We start from the raw sequence: 17,226 nt of genomic DNA on the forward strand, positions 1-17,226 counted from the left end.
AAGCAGACACTTAGAAAAAACAAACTGTCTGAAGGACAGAGGCTTTTTAATTTCTTGTTTGATGACGGCCATGGAAAAGACAGCAATCATATTGCAGAAGAGAGCAACATGTGCAGTTGCTTGCTTTGGGTGAAGCATTCACCGACTAGCTGCCACTAACCCCTGGAGCCATGTCAGAGGTGACTCTTGCGTGGCTCGTTGGTCTAGGGGTATGATTCTCGCTTAGGGTGCGAGAGGTCCCGGGTTCAAATCCCGGACGAGCCCTTTTTAGAGCTAAACATACAAATCGTACTAAAAATGCACTATGCCTGACTATTTCTAGTAATACTCGGTGCATTGTTGCGCAACATATTCCTAACCTCAGAAGAAAAATGGATCACCGTGCTTTTTCTGCCTACCTGCTTAGTCTCAGTGTGTCCCAGGTGATGCTTTCCCAAGCTGTACTCGCAGACATTTAGGCATCAGATATTTGTCTGTCGATGCCTGCACAAGTAAATTTTGAATACGTCTAATTGCAAGCATGTTGGATGATATCTCTGAGGTTTTCACACTTGTTCTGCACATTCTGAGCCGCTGCTGATACAGCAGAATAGAAGTAGGGTGAAGCCTTGAGAGGAACTTTGCTTTAACAGTAGCAAGCAGCAAGGTCGTTTCTGTAGTGTAGTGGTCATCACGTTCGCCTAACACGCGAAAGGTCCTCGGTTCGAGACCGGGCAGAATCACTGAGCGTTGGCTGCTTTTATGTGCACACTCTAAAACCTTATTATCTGAATGCAAGTTTAAGAAGAGGTGGTCTTTGAACACAGTGAGCCGTGGGAAACTTTCTTTACCTTTGCAAGACGAAACAAAGTTATCTGCATCCGTCATCTGGGGGTCGTTCTTGTGCCTATTTTTATTTTGTTTAAGCTATGTTGTATTGTTGGGGCCTTTACACCTGTGACATTGCTGTGAAGGTTGTAAGTGGAAACATTGGCAGGTGCAGATAGAAGAGTTAGACCTAAGCCCCCCTCATGAGCCGTCAGGATGGGCGAGTGGTCTAAGGCGCCAGACTCAATAGAGCTTGATCTTCAGTGTAGCTGAGCCTTCTGGTCTCCTCGTGGAGGCGTGGGTTCAAATCCCACTTCTGACAGGTCCCTTTTATACCCGTAAATCTTCCTGTTTTTTGCAGTGCGTTCCCGGCAAACACCACAATCTTTGCAGGAACCTGTAGCATGTGAAGAGAAATCCACCAACAATCAGGCTGGGCCCTCAATCACAATTCCATGGATTTCTGGAAATGACACCTCAGGCACACCTTCCATTAAATTTGCACTCCATCACAGTAACTGCCTTGCTGGGTTTCTAACTAAGCAGTTGATCCCATCATTTGTTGTGAGGCTCTCCTGCCACCTTTTGGGCAGAGAAGGCACTGTCCCTGCAAAAACACAGGCAGACATGTTCAACAGGGCTTCCTGGTTATGTGGGAGGAGCAGAATGCCATTGGTCCCCCCTTGCAAATTCTAATTTACATAAGGAAGACAGAGAGGTAGCTGGGAGTAGGCACTGCACACGGGCATTGCACTCTCTCTTATGATTTGCAGCCAATTCTAGATTGAGGCAGGAGGAAAGGAGGTGACTCGCCCAACAATGGCTATACTGAGAAGTCAGCCACTCTGGGTCTCCCAGGTGAGTGTTTCAGGCCTGTGAGCCACTCATATAAATCTCGCCTGATCGAGCCTGATCGAGCGCTGAGCGAGCGCGTTTGAATCCAAATATCAAACCCCTCTTTCTCAGGCGCAGGAAATGGTGGGCCCTTCATTACTTCTGGTGTGGAAGTCTATGGGGCAAGGGTCCAGGACTTGCAGAGGAGAACAATTGCCAGAAAGTGCTTGCTGTTCTCATCTGTGCCTTTTTTCTGCTCACTGGCTGATAGGAGAGTGGCTGCCCCCTTTCTTGCTAGAGTGAAAAAACAACAGCTTGAGAGAAAACATGACGTTGTGAGGCTCACTTAGAGGGAGACTAGCCAAATAGCCCTGCTTTTTTTCTGAAAGACGCTTCAGAAATTGTTCAAAATGTCTCCTGGCCACTCAGGCTCGTTGGTCTAGGGGTATGATTCTCGCTTCGGGTGCGAGAGGTCCCGGGTTCAAATCCCGGACGAGCCCATGCTGTGGACATTTTCAGGATGCTTGTAATACAGGAGCATTTCTTCTTTTCAATGCTATAAGACGCTGTGTATGTCGAGAAAGTTCCTTACCCTGCACGCTATTTTCCACTTGTGGCGGGATAAAGGAGTACAGGACTTCTTTGCAACTGCTTTTCTGGGCCAGACCAGCATGGTAGGAACATTACATGCATAGTGTTTTTCTAGTGTAATTTCAGGATATGGTTTCAAAATCGCCTCTTGGAATAAAAGTGGTCCTCATTCCTGTCTTCCAAAGAAATAGAGACCGGGTAAGGAGAGCCCAACTTTGAGCTTCAAGGACATTGGCCCTTAGTCTGTGCATTCCAGCCCAATACATGCCAACAAGATTCCTGAGTTAGTGTCTGTTTCTGTAGTGTAGTGGTTATCACGTTTGCCTTACACGCGAAAGGTCCCTGGTTCGAGACTGGGCAGAAACAGCGGTTTGCTGTTTTTAACAGTGTTTGCCTTTACTGGCTGACTTTATAGGAAAGCTGAGATAATAGAGGCTGTCTATCCCTCACCAACCTGACGTAGTGTGCTCCAGGGATCTCAGTGACAGCTCGAAAAGAGAAGTGACGATAGCTTGCGCCATTCGCTTGCTCGCCCTTTGCTCTGAAGAGTGGGCCTACTTCATGAAAGCAAGGAATGAGAGCAGAAATGCTTTTCTTGTCCTCACCGCAAGCAGACACTTAGAGAAAACAAACTGTCTGAAGGACAGAGGCTTTTTAATTTCTTGTTTGATGACGGCCATGGAAAAGACAGCAATCATATTGCAGAAGAGAGCAACATGTGCAGTTGCTTGCTTTGGGTGAAGCATTCACCGACTAGCTGCCACTAACCCCTGGAGCCATGTCAGAGGTGACTCTTGCGTGGCTCGTTGGTCTAGGGGTATGATTCTCGCTTAGGGTGCGAGAGGTCCCGGGTTCAAATCCCGGACGAGCCCTTTTTAGAGCTAAACATACAAATCGTACTAAAAATGCACTATGCCTGACTATTTCTAGTAATACTCGGTGCATTGTTGCGCAACATATTCCTAACCTCAGAAGAAAAATGGATCACCGTGCTTTTTCTGCCTACCTGCTTAGTCTCAGTGTGTCCCAGGTGATGCTTTCCCAAGCTGTACTCGCAGACATTTAGGCATCAGATATTTGTCTGTCGATGCCTGCACAAGTAAATTTTGAATACGTCTAATTGCAAGCATGTTGGATGATATCTCTGAGGTTTTCACACTTGTTCTGCACATTCTGAGCCGCTGCTGATACAGCAGAATAGAAGTAGGGTGAAGCCTTGAGAGGAACTTTGCTTTAACAGTAGCAAGCAGCAAGGTCGTTTCTGTAGTGTAGTGGTCATCACGTTCGCCTAACACGCGAAAGGTCCCCGGTTCGAGACCGGGCAGAAACACTGAGCGTTGGCTGCTTTTATGTGCACACTCTAAAACCTTATTATCTGAATGCAAGTTTAAGAAGAGGTGGTCTTTGAACACAGTGAGCCGTGGGAAACTTTCTTTACCTTTGCAAGACGAAACAAAGTTATCTGCATCCGTCATCTGGGGGTCGTTCTTGTGCCTATTTTTATTTTGTTTAAGCTATGTTGTATTGTTGGGGCCTTTACACCTGTGACATTGCTGTGAAGGTTGTAAGTGGAAACATTGGCAGGTGCAGATAGAAGAGTTAGACCTAAGCCCCCCTCATGAGCCGTCAGGATGGCCGAGTGGTCTAAGGCGCCAGACTCAAGAGAACTTGATCTTCAGTGTAGCTGAGCCTTCTGGTCTCCTCATGGAGGCGTGGGTTCAAATCCCACTTCTGACAGGTCCCTTTTACACCCGTAAATCTTCCTGTTTTTTGCAGTGCGTTCCCGGCAAACACCACAATCTTTGCAGGAACCTGTAGCATGTGAAGAGAAATCCACCAACAATCAGGCTGGGCCCTCAATCACAATTCCATGGATTTCTGGAAATGACACCTCAGGCACACCTTCCATTAAATTTGCACTCCATCACAGTAACTCCCTTGCTGGGTTTCTAACTAAGCAGTTGATCCCATCATTTGTTGTGAGGCTCTCCTGCCACCTTTTGGGCAGAGAAGGCACTGTCCCTGCAAAAACACAGGCAGACATGTTCAACAGGGCTTCCTGGTTATGTGGGAGGAGCAGAATGCCATTGGTTCCCCCCTTGCAAATTCTAATTTACATAAGGAAGACAGAGAGGTAGCTGGGAGTAGGCACTGCACACGGGCATTGCACTCTCTCTTATGATTTGCAGCCAATTCTAGATTGAGGCAGGAGGAAAGGAGGTGACTCGCCCAACAATGGCTATACTGAGAAGTCAGCCACTCTGGGTCTCCCAGGTTAGTGTTTCAGGCCTGTGAGCCACTCATATAAATCTCGCCTGATCGAGCCTGAGCGAGCGCTGAGCGAGCGCGTTTGAATCCAAATATCAAACCCCTCTTTCTCAGGCGCAGGAAATGGTGGGCCCTTCATTGCTTCTGGTGTGGAAGTCTATGGGGCAAGGGTCCAGGACTTGCAGAGGAGAACAATTGCCAGAAAGTGCTTGCTGTTCTCATCTCTGCCTTTTTTCTGCTCACTGGCTGATAGGAGATTGGCTGCCCCCTTTCTTGCTAGAGTGAAAAAACAACAACTTGAGAGAAAACATGACGTTGTGAGGCTCACTTAGAGGGAGACTAGCCAAATAGCCCTGCTTTTTTTCTGAAAGACGCTTCAGAAATTGTTCAAAATGTCTCCTGGCCACTCAGGCTCGTTGGTCTAGGGGTATGATTCTCGCTTCGGGTGCGAGAGGTCCCGGGTTCAAATCCCGGACGAGCCCATGCTGTGGACATTTTCAGGATGCTTGTAATATAGGAGCATTTCTTCTTTTCAATGCTATAAGACGCTGTGTATGTCGAGAAAGTTCCTTACCCTGCACGCTATTTTCCACTTGTGGCGGGATAAAGGAGTGCAGGACTTCCTTGCAACTGCTTTTCTGGGCCAGACCAGCATGGTAGGAACATTACATGCATAGTGTTTTTCTAGTGTAATTTCAGGATATGGTTTCAAAATCGCCTATTGGAATAAAAGTGGTCCTCATTCCTGTCTTCCAAAAAAATAGAGACCGGGTAAGGAGAGCCCAACTTTGAGCTTCAAGGACATTGGCCCTTAGTCTGTGCATTCCAGCCCAATACATGCCAACAAGATTCCTGAGTTAGTGTCTGTTTCTGTAGTGTAGTGGTTATCACGTTCGCCTTACACGCGAAAGGTCCCTGGTTCGAGACCGGGCAGAAACAGCGGTTTGCTGTTTTTAACAGTGTTTGCCTTTACTGGCTGACTTTATAGGAAAGCTGAGATAATAGAGGCTGTCTATCCCTCACCAACCTGACGTAGTGTGCTCCAGGGATCTCAGTGACAGCTCGAAAAGAGAAGTGACGATAGCTTGCGCCATTCGCTTGCTCGCCCTTTGCTCTGAAGGGTGGGCCTACTTCATGAAAGCAAGGAATGAGAGCAGAAATGCTTTTCTTGTCCTCACCACAAGCAGACACTTAGAGAAAACAAACTGTCTGAAGGACAGAGGCTTTTTAATTTCTTGTTTGATGACGGCCATGGAAAAGACAGCAATCATATTGCAGAAGAGAGCAACATGTGCAGTTGCTTGCTTTGGGTGAAGCATTCACTGACTAGCTGCCACTAACCCCTGGAGCCGTGTCAGAGGTGACTCTTGCGTGGCTCGTTGGTCTAGGGGTATGATTCTCGCTTAGGGTGCGAGAGGTCCCGGGTTCAAATCCCGGACGAGCCCTTTTTAGAGCTAAACATACAAATCGTACTAAAAATGCACTATGCCTGACTATTTCTAGTAATACTCGGTGCATTGTTGCGCAACATATTCCTAACCTCAGAAGAAAAATGGATCACCGTGCTTTTTCTGCCTACCTGCTTAGTCTCAGTGTGTCCCAGGTGATGCTTTCCCAAGCTGTACTCGCAGACATTTAGGCATCAGATATTTGTCTGTCGATGCCTGCACAAGTAAATTTTGAATACGTCTAATTGCAAGCATGTTGGATGATATCTCTGAGGTTTTCACACTTGTTCTGCACATTCTGAGCCGCTGCTGATACAGCAGAATAGAAGTAGGGTGAAGCCTTGAGAGGAACTTTGCTTTAACAGTAGCAAGCAGCAAGGTCGTTTCTGTAGTGTAGTGGTCATCACGTTCGCCTAACACGCGAAAGGTCCTCGGTTCGAGACCGGGCAGAAACACTGAGTGTTGGCTGCTTTTATGTGCACACTCTAAAACCTTATTATCTGAATGCAAGTTTAAGAAGAGGTGGTCTTTGAACACAGTGAGCCGTGGGAAACTTTCTTTACCTTTGCAAGACGAAACAAAGTTATCTGCATCCATCATCTGGGGGTCGTTCTTGTGCCTATTTTTATTTTGTTTAAGCTATGTTGTATTGTTGGGGCCTTTACACCTGTGACATTGCTGTGAAGGTTGTAAGTGGAAACATTGGCAGGTGCAGATAGAAGAGTTAGACCTAAGCCCCCCTCATGAGCCGTCAGGATGGCCGAGTGGTCTAAGGCGCCAGACTCAAGAGAGCTTGATCTTCAGTGTAGCTGAGCCTTCTGGTCTCCTCATGGAGGCGTGGGTTCAAATCCCACTTCTGACAGGTCCCTTTTACACCCGTAAATCTTCCTGTTTTTTGCAGTGCGTTCCCGGCAAACACCACAATCTTTTCAGGAACCTGTAGCATGTGAAGAGAAATCCACCAACAATCAGGCTGGGCCCTCAATCACAATTCCATGGATTTCTGGAAATGACACCTCAGGCACACCTTCCATTAAATTTGCACTCCATCACAGTAACTGCCATGCTGGGTTTCTAACTAAGCAGTTGATCCCATCATTTGTTGTGAGGCTCTCCTGCCACCTTTTGGGCAGAGAAGGCACTGTCCCTGCAAAAACACAGGCAGACATGTTCAACAGGGCTTCCTGGTTATGTGGGAGGAGCAGAATGCCATTGGTCCCCCCTTGCAAATTCTAATTTACATAAGGAAGACAGAGAGGTAGCTGGGAGTAGGCACTGCACACGGGCATTGCACTCTCTCTTATGATTTGCAGCCAATTCTAGATTGAGGCAGGAGGAAAGGAGGTGACTCGCCCAACAATGGCTATACTGAGAAGTCAGCCACTCTGGGTCTCCCAGGTGAGTGTTTCAGGCCTGTGAGCCACTCATATAAATCTCGCCTGATTGAGCCTGATCGAGCGCTGAGCGATCGCGTTTGAATCCAAATATCAAACCCCTCTTTCTCAGGCGCAGGAAATGGTGGGCCCTTCATTGCTTCTGGTGTGGAAGTCTATGGGGCAAGGGTCCAGGACTTGCAGAGGAGAACAATTGCCAGAAAGTGCTTGCTGTTCTCATCTGTGCCTTTTTTCTGCTCACTGGCTGATAGGAGATTGGCTGCCCCCTTTCTTGCTAGAGTGAAAAAACAACAACTTGAGAGAAAACATGACGTTGTGAGGCTCACTTAGAGGGAGACTAGCCAAATAGCCCTGCTTTTTTTCTGAAAGACGCTTCAGAAATTGTTCAAAATGTCTCCTGGCCACTCAGGCTCCTTGGTCTAGGGGTATGATTCTCGCTTCGGGTGCGAGAGGTCCCGGGTTCAAATCCCGGACGAGCCCATGCTGTGGACATTTTCAGGATGCTTGTAATATAGGAGCATTTCTTCTTTTCAATGCTATAAGACGCTGTGTATGTCGAGAAAGTTCCTTACCCTGCACGCTATTTTCCACTTGTGGCGGGATAAAGGAGTGCAGGACTTCTTTGCAACTGCTTTTCTGGGCCAGACCAGCATGGTAGGAACATTACATGCATAGTGTTTTTCTAGTGCAATTTCAGGATATGGTTTCAAAATCGCCTCTTGGAATAAAAGTGGTCCTCATTCCTGTCTTCCAAAGAAATAGAGACCGGGTAAGGAGAGCCCAACTTTGAGCTTCAAGGACATTGGCCCTTAGTCTGTGCATTCCAGCCCAATACATGCCAACAAGATTCCTGAGTTAGTGTCTGTTTCTGTAGTGTAGTGGTTATCACGTTCGCCTTACACGCGAAAGGTCCCTGGTTCGAGACCGGGCAGAAACAGCGGTTTGCTGTTTTTAACAGTGTTTGCCTTTACTGGCTGACTTTATAGGAAAGCTGAGATAATAGAGGCTGTCTATCCCTCACCAACCTGACGTAGTGTGCTCCAGGGATCTCAGTGACAGCTCGAAAAGAGAAGTGACGATAGCTTGCGCCATTCGCTTGCTCGCCCTTTGCTCTGAAGGGTGGGCCTACTTCATGAAAGCAAGGAATGAGAGCAGAAATGTTTTTCTTGTCCTCACCGCAAGCAGACACTTAGAGAAAACAAACTGTCTGAAGGACAGAGGCTTTTTAATTTCTTGTTTGATGACGGCCATGGAAAAGACAGCAATCATATTGCAGAAGAGAGCAACATGTGCAGTTGCTTGCTTTGGGTGAAGCATTCACCGACTAGCTGCCACTAACCCCTGGAGCCATGTCAGAGGTGACTCTTGCGTGGCTCGTTGGTCTAGGGGTATGATTCTCGCTTAGGGTGCGAGAGGTCCCGGGTTCAAATCCCGGACGAGCCCTTTTTAGAGCTAAACATACAAATCGTACTAAAAATGCACTATGCCTGACTATTTCTAGTAATACTCGGTTGATTTTTTGCTTAACATATTCCTAACCTCAGTAGAAAAATGGATCACCGTGCTTTTTCTGCCTACCTGCTTAGTCTCAGTGTGTCCCAGGTGATGCTTTCCCAAGCTGTACTCGCAGACATTTAGGCATCAGATATTTGTCTGTCGATGCCTGCACAAGTAAATTTTGAATACGTCTAATTGCAAGCATGTTGGATGATATCTCTGAGGTTTTCACACTTGTTCTGCACATTCTGAGCCGCTGCTGATACAGCAGAATAGAAGTAGGGTGAAGCCTTGAGAGGAACTTTGCTTTAACAGTAGCAAGCAGCAAGGTCGTTTCTGTAGTGTAGTGGTCATCACGTTCGCCTAACACGCGAAAGGTCCCCGGTTCGAGACCGGGCAGAAACACTGAGCGTTGGCTGCTTTTATGTGCACACTCTAAAACCTTATTATCTGAATGCAAGTTTAAGAAGAGGTGGTCTTTGAACACAGTGAGCCGTGGGAAACTTTCTTTACCTTTGCAAGACGAAACAAAGTTATCTGCATCCGTCATCTGGGGGTCGTTCTTGTGCCTATTTTTATTTTGTTTAAGCTATGTTGTATTGTTGGGGCCTTTACACCTGTGACATTGCTGTGAAGGTTGTAAGTGGAAACATTGGCAGGTGCAGATAGAAGAGTTAGACCTAAGCCCCCCTCATGAGCCGTCAGGATGGCCGAGTGGTCTAAGGCGCCAGACTCAAGAGAGCTTGATCTTCAGTGTAGCTGAGCCTTCTGGTCTCCTCATGGAGGCGTGGGTTCAAATCCCACTTCTGACAGGTCCCTTTTACACCCGTAAATCTTCCTGTTTTTTGCAGTGCGTTCCCGGCAAACACCACAATCTTTGCAGGAACCTGTAGCATGTGAAGAGAAATCCACCAACAATCAGGCTGGGCCCTCAATCACAATTCCATGGATTTCTGGAAATGACACCTCAGGCACACCTTCCATTAAATTTGCACTCCATCACAGTAACTCCCTTGCTGGGTTTCTAACTAAGCAGTTGATCCCATCATTTGTTGTGAGGCTCTCCTGCCACCTTTTGGGCAGAGAAGGCACTGTCCCTGCAAAAACACAGGCAGACATGTTCAACAGGGCTTCCTGGTTATGTGGGAGGAGCAGAATGCCATTGGTTCCCCCCTTGCAAATTCTAATTTACATAAGGAAGACAGAGAGGTAGCTGGGAGTAGGCACTGCACACGGGCATTGCACTCTCTCTTATGATTTGCAGCCAATTCTAGATTGAGGCAGGAGGAAAGGAGGTGACTCGCCCAACAATGGCTATACTGAGAAGTCAGCCACTCTGGGTCTCCCAGGTTAGTGTTTCAGGCCTGTGAGCCACTCATATAAATCTCGCCTGATCGAGCCTGAGCGAGCGCTGAGCGAGCGCGTTTGAATCCAAATATCAAACCCCTCTTTCTCAGGCGCAGGAAATGGTGGGCCCTTCATTGCTTCTGGTGTGGAAGTCTATGGGGCAAGGGTCCAGGACTTGCAGAGGAGAACAATTGCCAGAAAGTGCTTGCTGTTCTCATCTGTGCCTTTTTTCTGCTCACTGGCTGATAGGAGATTGGCTGCCCCCTTTCTTGCTAGAGTGAAAAAACAACAACTTGAGAGAAAACATGACGTTGTGAGGCTCACTTAGAGGGAGACTAGCCAAATAGCCCTGCTTTTTTTCTGAAAGACGCTTCAGAAATTGTTCAAAATGTCTCCTGGCCACTCAGGCTCGTTGGTCTAGGGGTATGATTCTCGCTTCGGGTGCGAGAGGTCCCGGGTTCAAATCCCGGACGAGCCCATGCTGTGGACATTTTCAGGATGCTTGTAATATAGGAGCATTTCTTCTTTTCAATGCTATAAGACGCTGTGTATGTCGAGAAAGTTCCTTACCCTGCACGCTATTTTCCACTTGTGGCGGGATAAAGGAGTGCAGGACTTCCTTGCAACTGCTTTTCTGGGCCAGACCAGCATGGTAGGAACATTACATGCATAGTGTTTTTCTAGTGTAATTTCAGGATATGGTTTCAAAATCGCCTATTGGAATAAAAGTGGTCCTCATTCCTGTCTTCCAAAAAAATAGAGACCGGGTAAGGAGAGCCCAACTTTGAGCTTCAAGGACATTGGCCCTTAGTCTGTGCATTCCAGCCCAATACATGCCAACAAGATTCCTGAGTTAGTGTCTGTTTCTGTAGTGTAGTGGTTATCACGTTCGCCTTACACGCGAAAGGTCCCTGGTTCGAGACCGGGCAGAAACAGCGGTTTGCTGTTTTTAACAGTGTTTGCCTTTACTGGCTGACTTTATAGGAAAGCTGAGATAATAGAGGCTGTCTATCCCTCACCAACCTGACGTAGTGTGCTCCAGGGATCTCAGTGACAGCTCAAAAAGAGAAGTGACGATAGCTTGCGCCATTCGCTTGCTCGCCCTTTGCTCTGAAGGGTGGGCCTACTTCATGAAAGCAAGGAATGAGAGCAGAAATGCTTTTCTTGTCCTCACCGCAAGCAGACACTTAGAGAAAACAAACTGTCTGAAGGACAGAGGCTTTTTAATTTCTTGTTTGATGACGGCCATGGAAAAGACAGCAATCATATTGCAGAAGAGAGCAACATGTGCAGTTGCTTGCTTTGGGTGAAGCATTCACCGACTAGCTGCCACTAACCCCTGGAGCCATGTCAGAGGTGACTCTTGCGTGGCCCGTTGGTCTAGGGGTATGATTCTCGCTTAGGGTGCGAGAGGTCCCGGGTTCAAATCCCGGACGAGCCCTTTTTAGAGCTAAACATACAAATCGTACTAAAAATGCACTATGCCTGACTATTTCTAGTAATACTCGGTTGATTTTTTGCTTAACATATTCCTAACCTCAGTAGAAAAATGGATCACCGTGCTTTTTCTGCCTACCTGCTTAGTCTCAGTGTGTCCCAGGTGATGCTTTCCCAAGCTGTACTCGCAGACATTTAGGCATCAGATATTTGTCTGTCGATGCCTGCACAAGTAAATTTTGAATACGTCTAATTGCAAGCATGTTGGATGATATCTCTGAGGTTTTCACACTTGTTCTGCACATTCTGAGCCCCTGCTGATACAGCAGAATAGAAGTAGGGTGAAGCCTTGAGAGGAACTTTGCTTTAACAGTAGCAAGCAGCAAGGTCGTTTCTGTAGTGTAGTGGTCATCACGTTCGCCTAACACGCGAAAGATCCCCGGTTCGAGACCGGGCAGAAACACTGAGCGTTGGCTGCTTTTATGTGCACACTCTAAAACCTTATTATCTGAATGCAAGTTTAAGAAGAGGTGGTCTTTGAACACAGTGAGCCGTGGGAAACTTTCTTTACCTTTGCAAGACGAAACAAAGTTATCTGCATCCATCATCTGGGGGTCGTTCTTGTGCCTATTTTTATTTTGTTTAAGCTATGTTGTATTGTTGGGGCCTTTACACCTGTGACATTGCTGTGAAGGTTGTAAGTGGAAACATTGGCAGGTGCAGATAGAAGAGTTAGACCTAAGCCCCGCCTCAGGAGCCGTCAGGATGGCCGAGTGGTCTAAGTCGCCAGACTCAAGAGAGCTTGATCTTCAGTGTAGCTGAGCCTTCTGGTCTCCTCATGGAGGCGTGGGTTCAAATCCCACTTCTGACAGGTCCCTTTTACACCCGTAAATCTTCCTGTTTTTTGCAGTGCGTTCCCGGCAAACACCACAATCTTTGCAGGAACCTGTAGCATGTGAAGAGAAATCCACCAACAATCAGGCTGGGCCCTCAATCACAATTCCATGGATTTCTGGAAATGACACCTCAGGCACACCTTCCATTAAATTTGCACTCCATCACAGTAACTGCCATGCTGGGTTTCTAACTAAGCAGTTGATCCCATCATTTGTTGTGAGGCTCTCCTGCCACCTTTTGGGCAGAGAAGGCACTGTCCCTGCAAAAACACAGGCAGGCATGTTCAACAGGGCTTCCTGGTTATGTGGGAGGAGCAGAATGCCATTGGTCCCCCCTTGCAAATTCTAATTTACATAAGGAAGACAGAGAGGTAGCTGGGAGTAGGCACTGCACACGGGCATTGCACTCTCTCTTATGATTTGCAGCCAATTCTAGATTGAGGCAGGAGGAAAGGAGGTGACTCGCCCAACAATGGCTATACTGAGAAGTCAGCCACTCTGGGTCTCCCAGGTGAGTGTTTCAGGCCTGTGAGCCACTCATATAAATCTCGCCTGATCGAGCCTGATCGAGCGCTGAGCGAGCGCGTTTGAATCCAAATATCAAACCCCTCTTTCTCAGGCGCAGGAAATGGTGGGCCCTTCATTGCTTCTGGTGTGGAAGTCTATGGGGCAAGGGTCCAGGACTTGCAGAGGAGAACAATTGCCAGAAAGTGCTTGCTGTTCTCATCTGTGCCTTTTTTCTGCTCACTGGCTGATAGGAGATTGGCTGCCCCCTTTCTTGCTAGAGTGAAAAAACAACAACTTGAGAGAAAACATGACGTTGTGAGGCTCACTTAGAGGGAGACTAGCCAAATAGCCCTGCTTTTTTTCTGAAAGACGCTTCAGAAATTGTTCAAAATGTCTCCTGGCCACTCAGGCTCGTTGGTCTAGGGGTATGATTCTCGCTTCGGGTGCGAGAGGTCCCGGGTTCAAATCCCGGACGAGCCCATGCTGTGGACATTTTCAGGATGCTTGTAATATAGGAGCATTTCTTCTTTTCAATGCTATAAGACGCTGTGTATGTCGAGAAAGTTCCTTACCCTGCACGCTATTTTCCACTTGTGGCGGGATAAAGGAGTGCAGGACTTCTTTGCAACTGCTTTTCTGGGCCAGACCAGCATGGTAGGAACATTACATGCATAGTGTTTTTCTAGTGTAATTTCAGGACATGGTTTCAAAATCGCCTCTTGGAATAAAAGTGGTCCTCATTCCTGTCTTCCAAAGAAATAGAGACCGGGTAAGGAGAGCCCAACTTTGAGCTTCAAGGACATTGGCCCTTAGTCTGTGCATTCCAGCCCAATACATGCCAACAAGATTCCTGAGTTAGTGTCTGTTTCTGTAGTGTAGTGGTTATCACGTTCGCCTTACACGCGAAAGGTCCCTGGTTCGAGACCGGGCAGAAACAGCGGTTTGCTGTTTTTAACAGTGTTTGCCTTTACTGGCTGACTTTATAGGAAAGCTGAGATAATAGAGGCTGTCTATCCCTCACCAACCTGACGTAGTGTGCTCCAGGGATCTCAGTGACAGCTCGAAAAGAGAAGTGACGATAGCTTGCGCCATTCGCTTGCTCGCCCTTTGCTCTGAAGGGTGGGCCTACTTCATGAAAGCAAGGAATGAGAGCAGAAATGCTTTTCTTGTCCTCACCACAAGCAGACACTTAGAGAAAACAAACTGTCTGAAGGACAGAGGCTTTTTAATTTCTTGTTTGATGACGGCCATGGAAAAGACAGCAATCATATTGCAGAAGAGAGCAACATGTGCAGTTGCTTGCTTTGGGTGAAGCATTCACTGACTAGCTGCCACTAACCCCTGGAGCCGTGTCAGAGGTGACTCTTGCGTGGCTCGTTGGTCTAGGGGTATGGTTCTCGCTTAGGGTGCGAGAGGTCCCGGGTTCAAATCCCGGACGAGCCCTTTTTAGAGCTAAACATACAAATCGTACTAAAAATGCACTATGCCTGACTATTTCTAGTAATACTCGGTGCATTGTTGCGCAACATATTCCTAACCTCAGAAGAAAAATGGATCACCGTGCTTTTTCTGCCTACCTGCTTAGTCTCAGTGTGTCCCAGGTGATGCTTTCCCAAGCTGTACTCGCAGACATTTAGGCATCAGATATTTGTCTGTCGATGCCTGCACAAGTAAATTTTGAATACGTCTAATTGCAAGCATGTTGGATGATATCTCTGAGGTTTTCACACTTGTTCTGCACATTCTGAGCCGCTGCTGATACAGCAGAATAGAAGTAGGGTGAAGCCTTGAGAGGAACTTTGCTTTAACAGTAGCAAGCAGCAAGGTCGTTTCTGTAGTGTAGTGGTCATCACGTTCGCCTAACACGCGAAAGGTCCTCGGTTCGAGACCGGGCAGAAACACTGAGTGTTGGCTGCTTTTATGTGCACACTCTAAAACCTTATTATCTGAATGCAAGTTTAAGAAGAGGTGGTCTTTGAACACAGTGAGCCGTGGGAAACTTTCTTTACCTTTGCAAGACGAAACAAAGTTATCTGCATCCATCATCTGGGGGTCGTTCTTGTGCCTATTTTTATTTTGTTTAAGCTATGTTGTATTGTTGGGGCCTTTACACCTGTGACATTGCTGTGAAGGTTGTAAGTGGAAACATTGGCAGGTGCAGATAGAAGAGTTAGACCTAAGCCCCCCTCATGAGCCGTCAGGATGGCCGAGTGGTCTAAGGCACCAGACTCAAGAGAGCTTGATCTTCAGTGTAGCTGAGCCTTCTGGTCTCCTCATGGAGGCGTGGGTTCAAATCCCACTTCTGACAGGTCCCTTTTACACCCGTAAATCTTCCTGTTTTTTGCAGTGCGTTCCCGGCAAACACCACAATCTTTTCAGGAACCTGTAGCATGTGAAGAGAAATCCACCAACAATCAGGCTGGGCCCTCAATCACAATTCCATGGATTTCTGGAAATGACACCTCAGGCACACCTTCCATTAAATTTGCACTCCATCACAGTAACTGCCATGCTGGGTTTCTAACTAAGCAGTTGATCCCATCATTTGTTGTGAGGCTCTCCTGCCACCTTTTGGGCAGAGAAGGCACTGTCCCTGCAAAAACACAGGCAGACATGTTCAACAGGGCTTCCTGGTTATGTGGGAGGAGCAGAATGCCATTGGTCCCCCCTTGCAAATTCTAATTTACATAAGGAAGACAGAGAGGTAGCTGGGAGTAGGCACTGCACACGGGCATTGCACTCTCTCTTATGATTTGCAGCCAATTCTAGATTGAGGCAGGAGGAAAGGAGGTGACTCGCCCAACAATGGCTATACTGAGAAGTCAGCCACTCTGGGTCTCCCAGGTGAGTGTTTCAGGCCTGTGAGCCACTCATATAAATCTCGCCTGATTGAGCCTGATCGAGCGCTGAGCGATCGCGTTTGAATCCAAATATCAAACCCCTCTTTCTCAGGCGCAGGAAATGGTGGGCCCTTCATTGCTTCTGGTGTGGAAGTCTATGGGGCAAGGGTCCAGGACTTGCAGAGGAGAACAATTGCCAGAAAGTGCTTGCTGTTCTCATCTGTGCCTTTTTTCTGCTCACTGGCTGATAGGAGATTGGCTGCCCCCTTTCTTGCTAGAGTGAAAAAACAACAACTTGAGAGAAAACATGACGTTGTGAGGCTCACTTAGAGGGAGACTAGCCAAATAGCCCTGCTTTTTTTCTGAAAGACGCTTCAGAAATTGTTCAAAATGTCTCCTGGCCACTCAGGCTCGTTGGTCTAGGGGTATGATTCTCGCTTCGGGTGCGAGAGGTCCCGGGTTCAAATCCCGGACGAGCCCATGCTGTGGACATTTTCAGGATGCTTGTAATATAGGAGCATTTCTTCTTTTCAATGCTATAAGACGCTGTGTATGTCGAGAAAGTTCCTTACCCTGCACGCTATTTTCCACTTGTGGCGGGATAAAGGAGTGCAGGACTTCTTTGCAACTGCTTTTCTGGGCCAGACCAGCATGGTAGGAACATTACATGCATAGTGTTTTTCTAGTGCAATTTCAGGATATGGTTTCAAAATCGCCTCTTGGAATAAAAGTGGTCCTCATTCCTGTCTTCCAAAGAAATAGAGACCGGGTAAGGAGAGCCCAACTTTGAGCTTCAAGGACATTGGCCCTTAGTCTGTGCATTCCAGCCCAATACATGCCAACAAGATTCCTGAGTTAGTGTCTGTTTCTGTAGTGTAGTGGTTATCACGTTCGCCTTACACGCGAAAGGTCCCTGGTTCGAGACCGGGCAGAAACAGCGGTTTGCTGTTTTTAACAGTGTTTGCCTTTACTGGCTGACTTTATAGGAAAGCTGAGATAATAGAGGCTGTCTATCCCTCACCAACCTGACGTAGTGTGCTCCAGGGATCTCAGTGACAGCTCGAAAAGAGAAGTGACGATAGCTTGCGCCATTCGCTTGCTCGCCCTTTGCTCTGAAGGGTGGGCCTACTTCATGAAAGCAAGGAATGAGAGCAGAAATGCTTTTCTTGTCCTCACCGCAAGCAGACACTTAGAGAAAACAAACTGTCTGAAGGACAGAGGCTTTTTAATTTCTTGTTTGATGACGGCCATGGAAAAGACAGCAATCATATTGCAGAAGAGAGCAACATGTGCAGTTGCTTGCTTTGGGTGAAGCATTCACCGACTAGCTGCCACTAACCCCTGGAGCCATGTCAGAGGT

At 47.3% G+C, this 17,226-nt stretch overlaps 30 non-coding genes across 30 annotated transcripts; all 30 read left to right on the forward strand.

Annotated features, from left to right (window-relative positions):
* Positions 1–192: 192 nt before the first annotated feature.
* On the forward strand, positions 193–264 carry TRNAP-AGG (transfer RNA proline (anticodon AGG)). The gene has a single exon. It is a non-coding gene; the product is annotated as a tRNA-Pro (tRNA).
* A 385-nt stretch (positions 265–649) lies between these two features.
* TRNAV-AAC (transfer RNA valine (anticodon AAC)) lies at positions 650–722 on the forward strand. The gene has a single exon. It is a non-coding gene; the product is annotated as a tRNA-Val (tRNA).
* Positions 723–1,017: 295 nt separating this feature from the next.
* Positions 1,018–1,129, forward strand: TRNAL-CAA (transfer RNA leucine (anticodon CAA)). The gene is made up of 2 exons: positions 1,018–1,055; positions 1,084–1,129. It is a non-coding gene; the product is annotated as a tRNA-Leu (tRNA).
* Positions 1,130–2,069: 940 nt separating this feature from the next.
* TRNAP-CGG (transfer RNA proline (anticodon CGG)) lies at positions 2,070–2,141 on the forward strand. Its single transcript has one exon. It is a non-coding gene; the product is annotated as a tRNA-Pro (tRNA).
* Positions 2,142–2,525: 384 nt separating this feature from the next.
* Positions 2,526–2,598, forward strand: TRNAV-UAC (transfer RNA valine (anticodon UAC)). Its single transcript has one exon. It is a non-coding gene; the product is annotated as a tRNA-Val (tRNA).
* Positions 2,599–3,032: 434 nt separating this feature from the next.
* Positions 3,033–3,104, forward strand: TRNAP-AGG (transfer RNA proline (anticodon AGG)). The gene has a single exon. It is a non-coding gene; the product is annotated as a tRNA-Pro (tRNA).
* A 385-nt stretch (positions 3,105–3,489) lies between these two features.
* Positions 3,490–3,562, forward strand: TRNAV-AAC (transfer RNA valine (anticodon AAC)). The gene has a single exon. It is a non-coding gene; the product is annotated as a tRNA-Val (tRNA).
* Positions 3,563–3,857: 295 nt separating this feature from the next.
* Positions 3,858–3,969, forward strand: TRNAL-CAA (transfer RNA leucine (anticodon CAA)). The gene is made up of 2 exons: positions 3,858–3,895; positions 3,924–3,969. It is a non-coding gene; the product is annotated as a tRNA-Leu (tRNA).
* A 941-nt stretch (positions 3,970–4,910) lies between these two features.
* On the forward strand, positions 4,911–4,982 carry TRNAP-CGG (transfer RNA proline (anticodon CGG)). The gene has a single exon. It is a non-coding gene; the product is annotated as a tRNA-Pro (tRNA).
* A 384-nt stretch (positions 4,983–5,366) lies between these two features.
* TRNAV-UAC (transfer RNA valine (anticodon UAC)) lies at positions 5,367–5,439 on the forward strand. Its single transcript has one exon. It is a non-coding gene; the product is annotated as a tRNA-Val (tRNA).
* A 434-nt stretch (positions 5,440–5,873) lies between these two features.
* TRNAP-AGG (transfer RNA proline (anticodon AGG)) lies at positions 5,874–5,945 on the forward strand. The gene has a single exon. It is a non-coding gene; the product is annotated as a tRNA-Pro (tRNA).
* A 385-nt stretch (positions 5,946–6,330) lies between these two features.
* On the forward strand, positions 6,331–6,403 carry TRNAV-AAC (transfer RNA valine (anticodon AAC)). Its single transcript has one exon. It is a non-coding gene; the product is annotated as a tRNA-Val (tRNA).
* Positions 6,404–6,698: 295 nt separating this feature from the next.
* Positions 6,699–6,810, forward strand: TRNAL-CAA (transfer RNA leucine (anticodon CAA)). The gene is made up of 2 exons: positions 6,699–6,736; positions 6,765–6,810. It is a non-coding gene; the product is annotated as a tRNA-Leu (tRNA).
* A 940-nt stretch (positions 6,811–7,750) lies between these two features.
* Positions 7,751–7,822, forward strand: TRNAP-CGG (transfer RNA proline (anticodon CGG)). Its single transcript has one exon. It is a non-coding gene; the product is annotated as a tRNA-Pro (tRNA).
* Positions 7,823–8,206: 384 nt separating this feature from the next.
* Positions 8,207–8,279, forward strand: TRNAV-UAC (transfer RNA valine (anticodon UAC)). Its single transcript has one exon. It is a non-coding gene; the product is annotated as a tRNA-Val (tRNA).
* A 434-nt stretch (positions 8,280–8,713) lies between these two features.
* TRNAP-AGG (transfer RNA proline (anticodon AGG)) lies at positions 8,714–8,785 on the forward strand. The gene has a single exon. It is a non-coding gene; the product is annotated as a tRNA-Pro (tRNA).
* A 386-nt stretch (positions 8,786–9,171) lies between these two features.
* On the forward strand, positions 9,172–9,244 carry TRNAV-AAC (transfer RNA valine (anticodon AAC)). The gene has a single exon. It is a non-coding gene; the product is annotated as a tRNA-Val (tRNA).
* A 295-nt stretch (positions 9,245–9,539) lies between these two features.
* TRNAL-CAA (transfer RNA leucine (anticodon CAA)) lies at positions 9,540–9,651 on the forward strand. Its single transcript has 2 exons — positions 9,540–9,577; positions 9,606–9,651. It is a non-coding gene; the product is annotated as a tRNA-Leu (tRNA).
* Positions 9,652–10,592: 941 nt separating this feature from the next.
* Positions 10,593–10,664, forward strand: TRNAP-CGG (transfer RNA proline (anticodon CGG)). The gene has a single exon. It is a non-coding gene; the product is annotated as a tRNA-Pro (tRNA).
* A 384-nt stretch (positions 10,665–11,048) lies between these two features.
* On the forward strand, positions 11,049–11,121 carry TRNAV-UAC (transfer RNA valine (anticodon UAC)). The gene has a single exon. It is a non-coding gene; the product is annotated as a tRNA-Val (tRNA).
* A 434-nt stretch (positions 11,122–11,555) lies between these two features.
* On the forward strand, positions 11,556–11,627 carry TRNAP-AGG (transfer RNA proline (anticodon AGG)). The gene has a single exon. It is a non-coding gene; the product is annotated as a tRNA-Pro (tRNA).
* A 386-nt stretch (positions 11,628–12,013) lies between these two features.
* TRNAV-AAC (transfer RNA valine (anticodon AAC)) lies at positions 12,014–12,086 on the forward strand. The gene has a single exon. It is a non-coding gene; the product is annotated as a tRNA-Val (tRNA).
* A 296-nt stretch (positions 12,087–12,382) lies between these two features.
* Positions 12,383–12,494, forward strand: TRNAL-CAA (transfer RNA leucine (anticodon CAA)). Its single transcript has 2 exons — positions 12,383–12,420; positions 12,449–12,494. It is a non-coding gene; the product is annotated as a tRNA-Leu (tRNA).
* Positions 12,495–13,434: 940 nt separating this feature from the next.
* Positions 13,435–13,506, forward strand: TRNAP-CGG (transfer RNA proline (anticodon CGG)). The gene has a single exon. It is a non-coding gene; the product is annotated as a tRNA-Pro (tRNA).
* Positions 13,507–13,890: 384 nt separating this feature from the next.
* On the forward strand, positions 13,891–13,963 carry TRNAV-UAC (transfer RNA valine (anticodon UAC)). The gene has a single exon. It is a non-coding gene; the product is annotated as a tRNA-Val (tRNA).
* A 434-nt stretch (positions 13,964–14,397) lies between these two features.
* Positions 14,398–14,469, forward strand: TRNAP-AGG (transfer RNA proline (anticodon AGG)). The gene has a single exon. It is a non-coding gene; the product is annotated as a tRNA-Pro (tRNA).
* Positions 14,470–14,854: 385 nt separating this feature from the next.
* TRNAV-AAC (transfer RNA valine (anticodon AAC)) lies at positions 14,855–14,927 on the forward strand. Its single transcript has one exon. It is a non-coding gene; the product is annotated as a tRNA-Val (tRNA).
* Positions 14,928–15,222: 295 nt separating this feature from the next.
* Positions 15,223–15,334, forward strand: TRNAL-CAA (transfer RNA leucine (anticodon CAA)). Its single transcript has 2 exons — positions 15,223–15,260; positions 15,289–15,334. It is a non-coding gene; the product is annotated as a tRNA-Leu (tRNA).
* Positions 15,335–16,274: 940 nt separating this feature from the next.
* On the forward strand, positions 16,275–16,346 carry TRNAP-CGG (transfer RNA proline (anticodon CGG)). The gene has a single exon. It is a non-coding gene; the product is annotated as a tRNA-Pro (tRNA).
* Positions 16,347–16,730: 384 nt separating this feature from the next.
* TRNAV-UAC (transfer RNA valine (anticodon UAC)) lies at positions 16,731–16,803 on the forward strand. The gene has a single exon. It is a non-coding gene; the product is annotated as a tRNA-Val (tRNA).
* Positions 16,804–17,226: the final 423 nt, after the last annotated feature.

The sequence above is a fragment of the Lissotriton helveticus genome, chromosome 10 (genome assembly GCF_964261635.1).
Source record: "Lissotriton helveticus chromosome 10, aLisHel1.1, whole genome shotgun sequence".
In the NCBI taxonomy this organism is placed as follows: domain Eukaryota; kingdom Metazoa; phylum Chordata; class Amphibia; order Caudata; family Salamandridae; genus Lissotriton; species Lissotriton helveticus.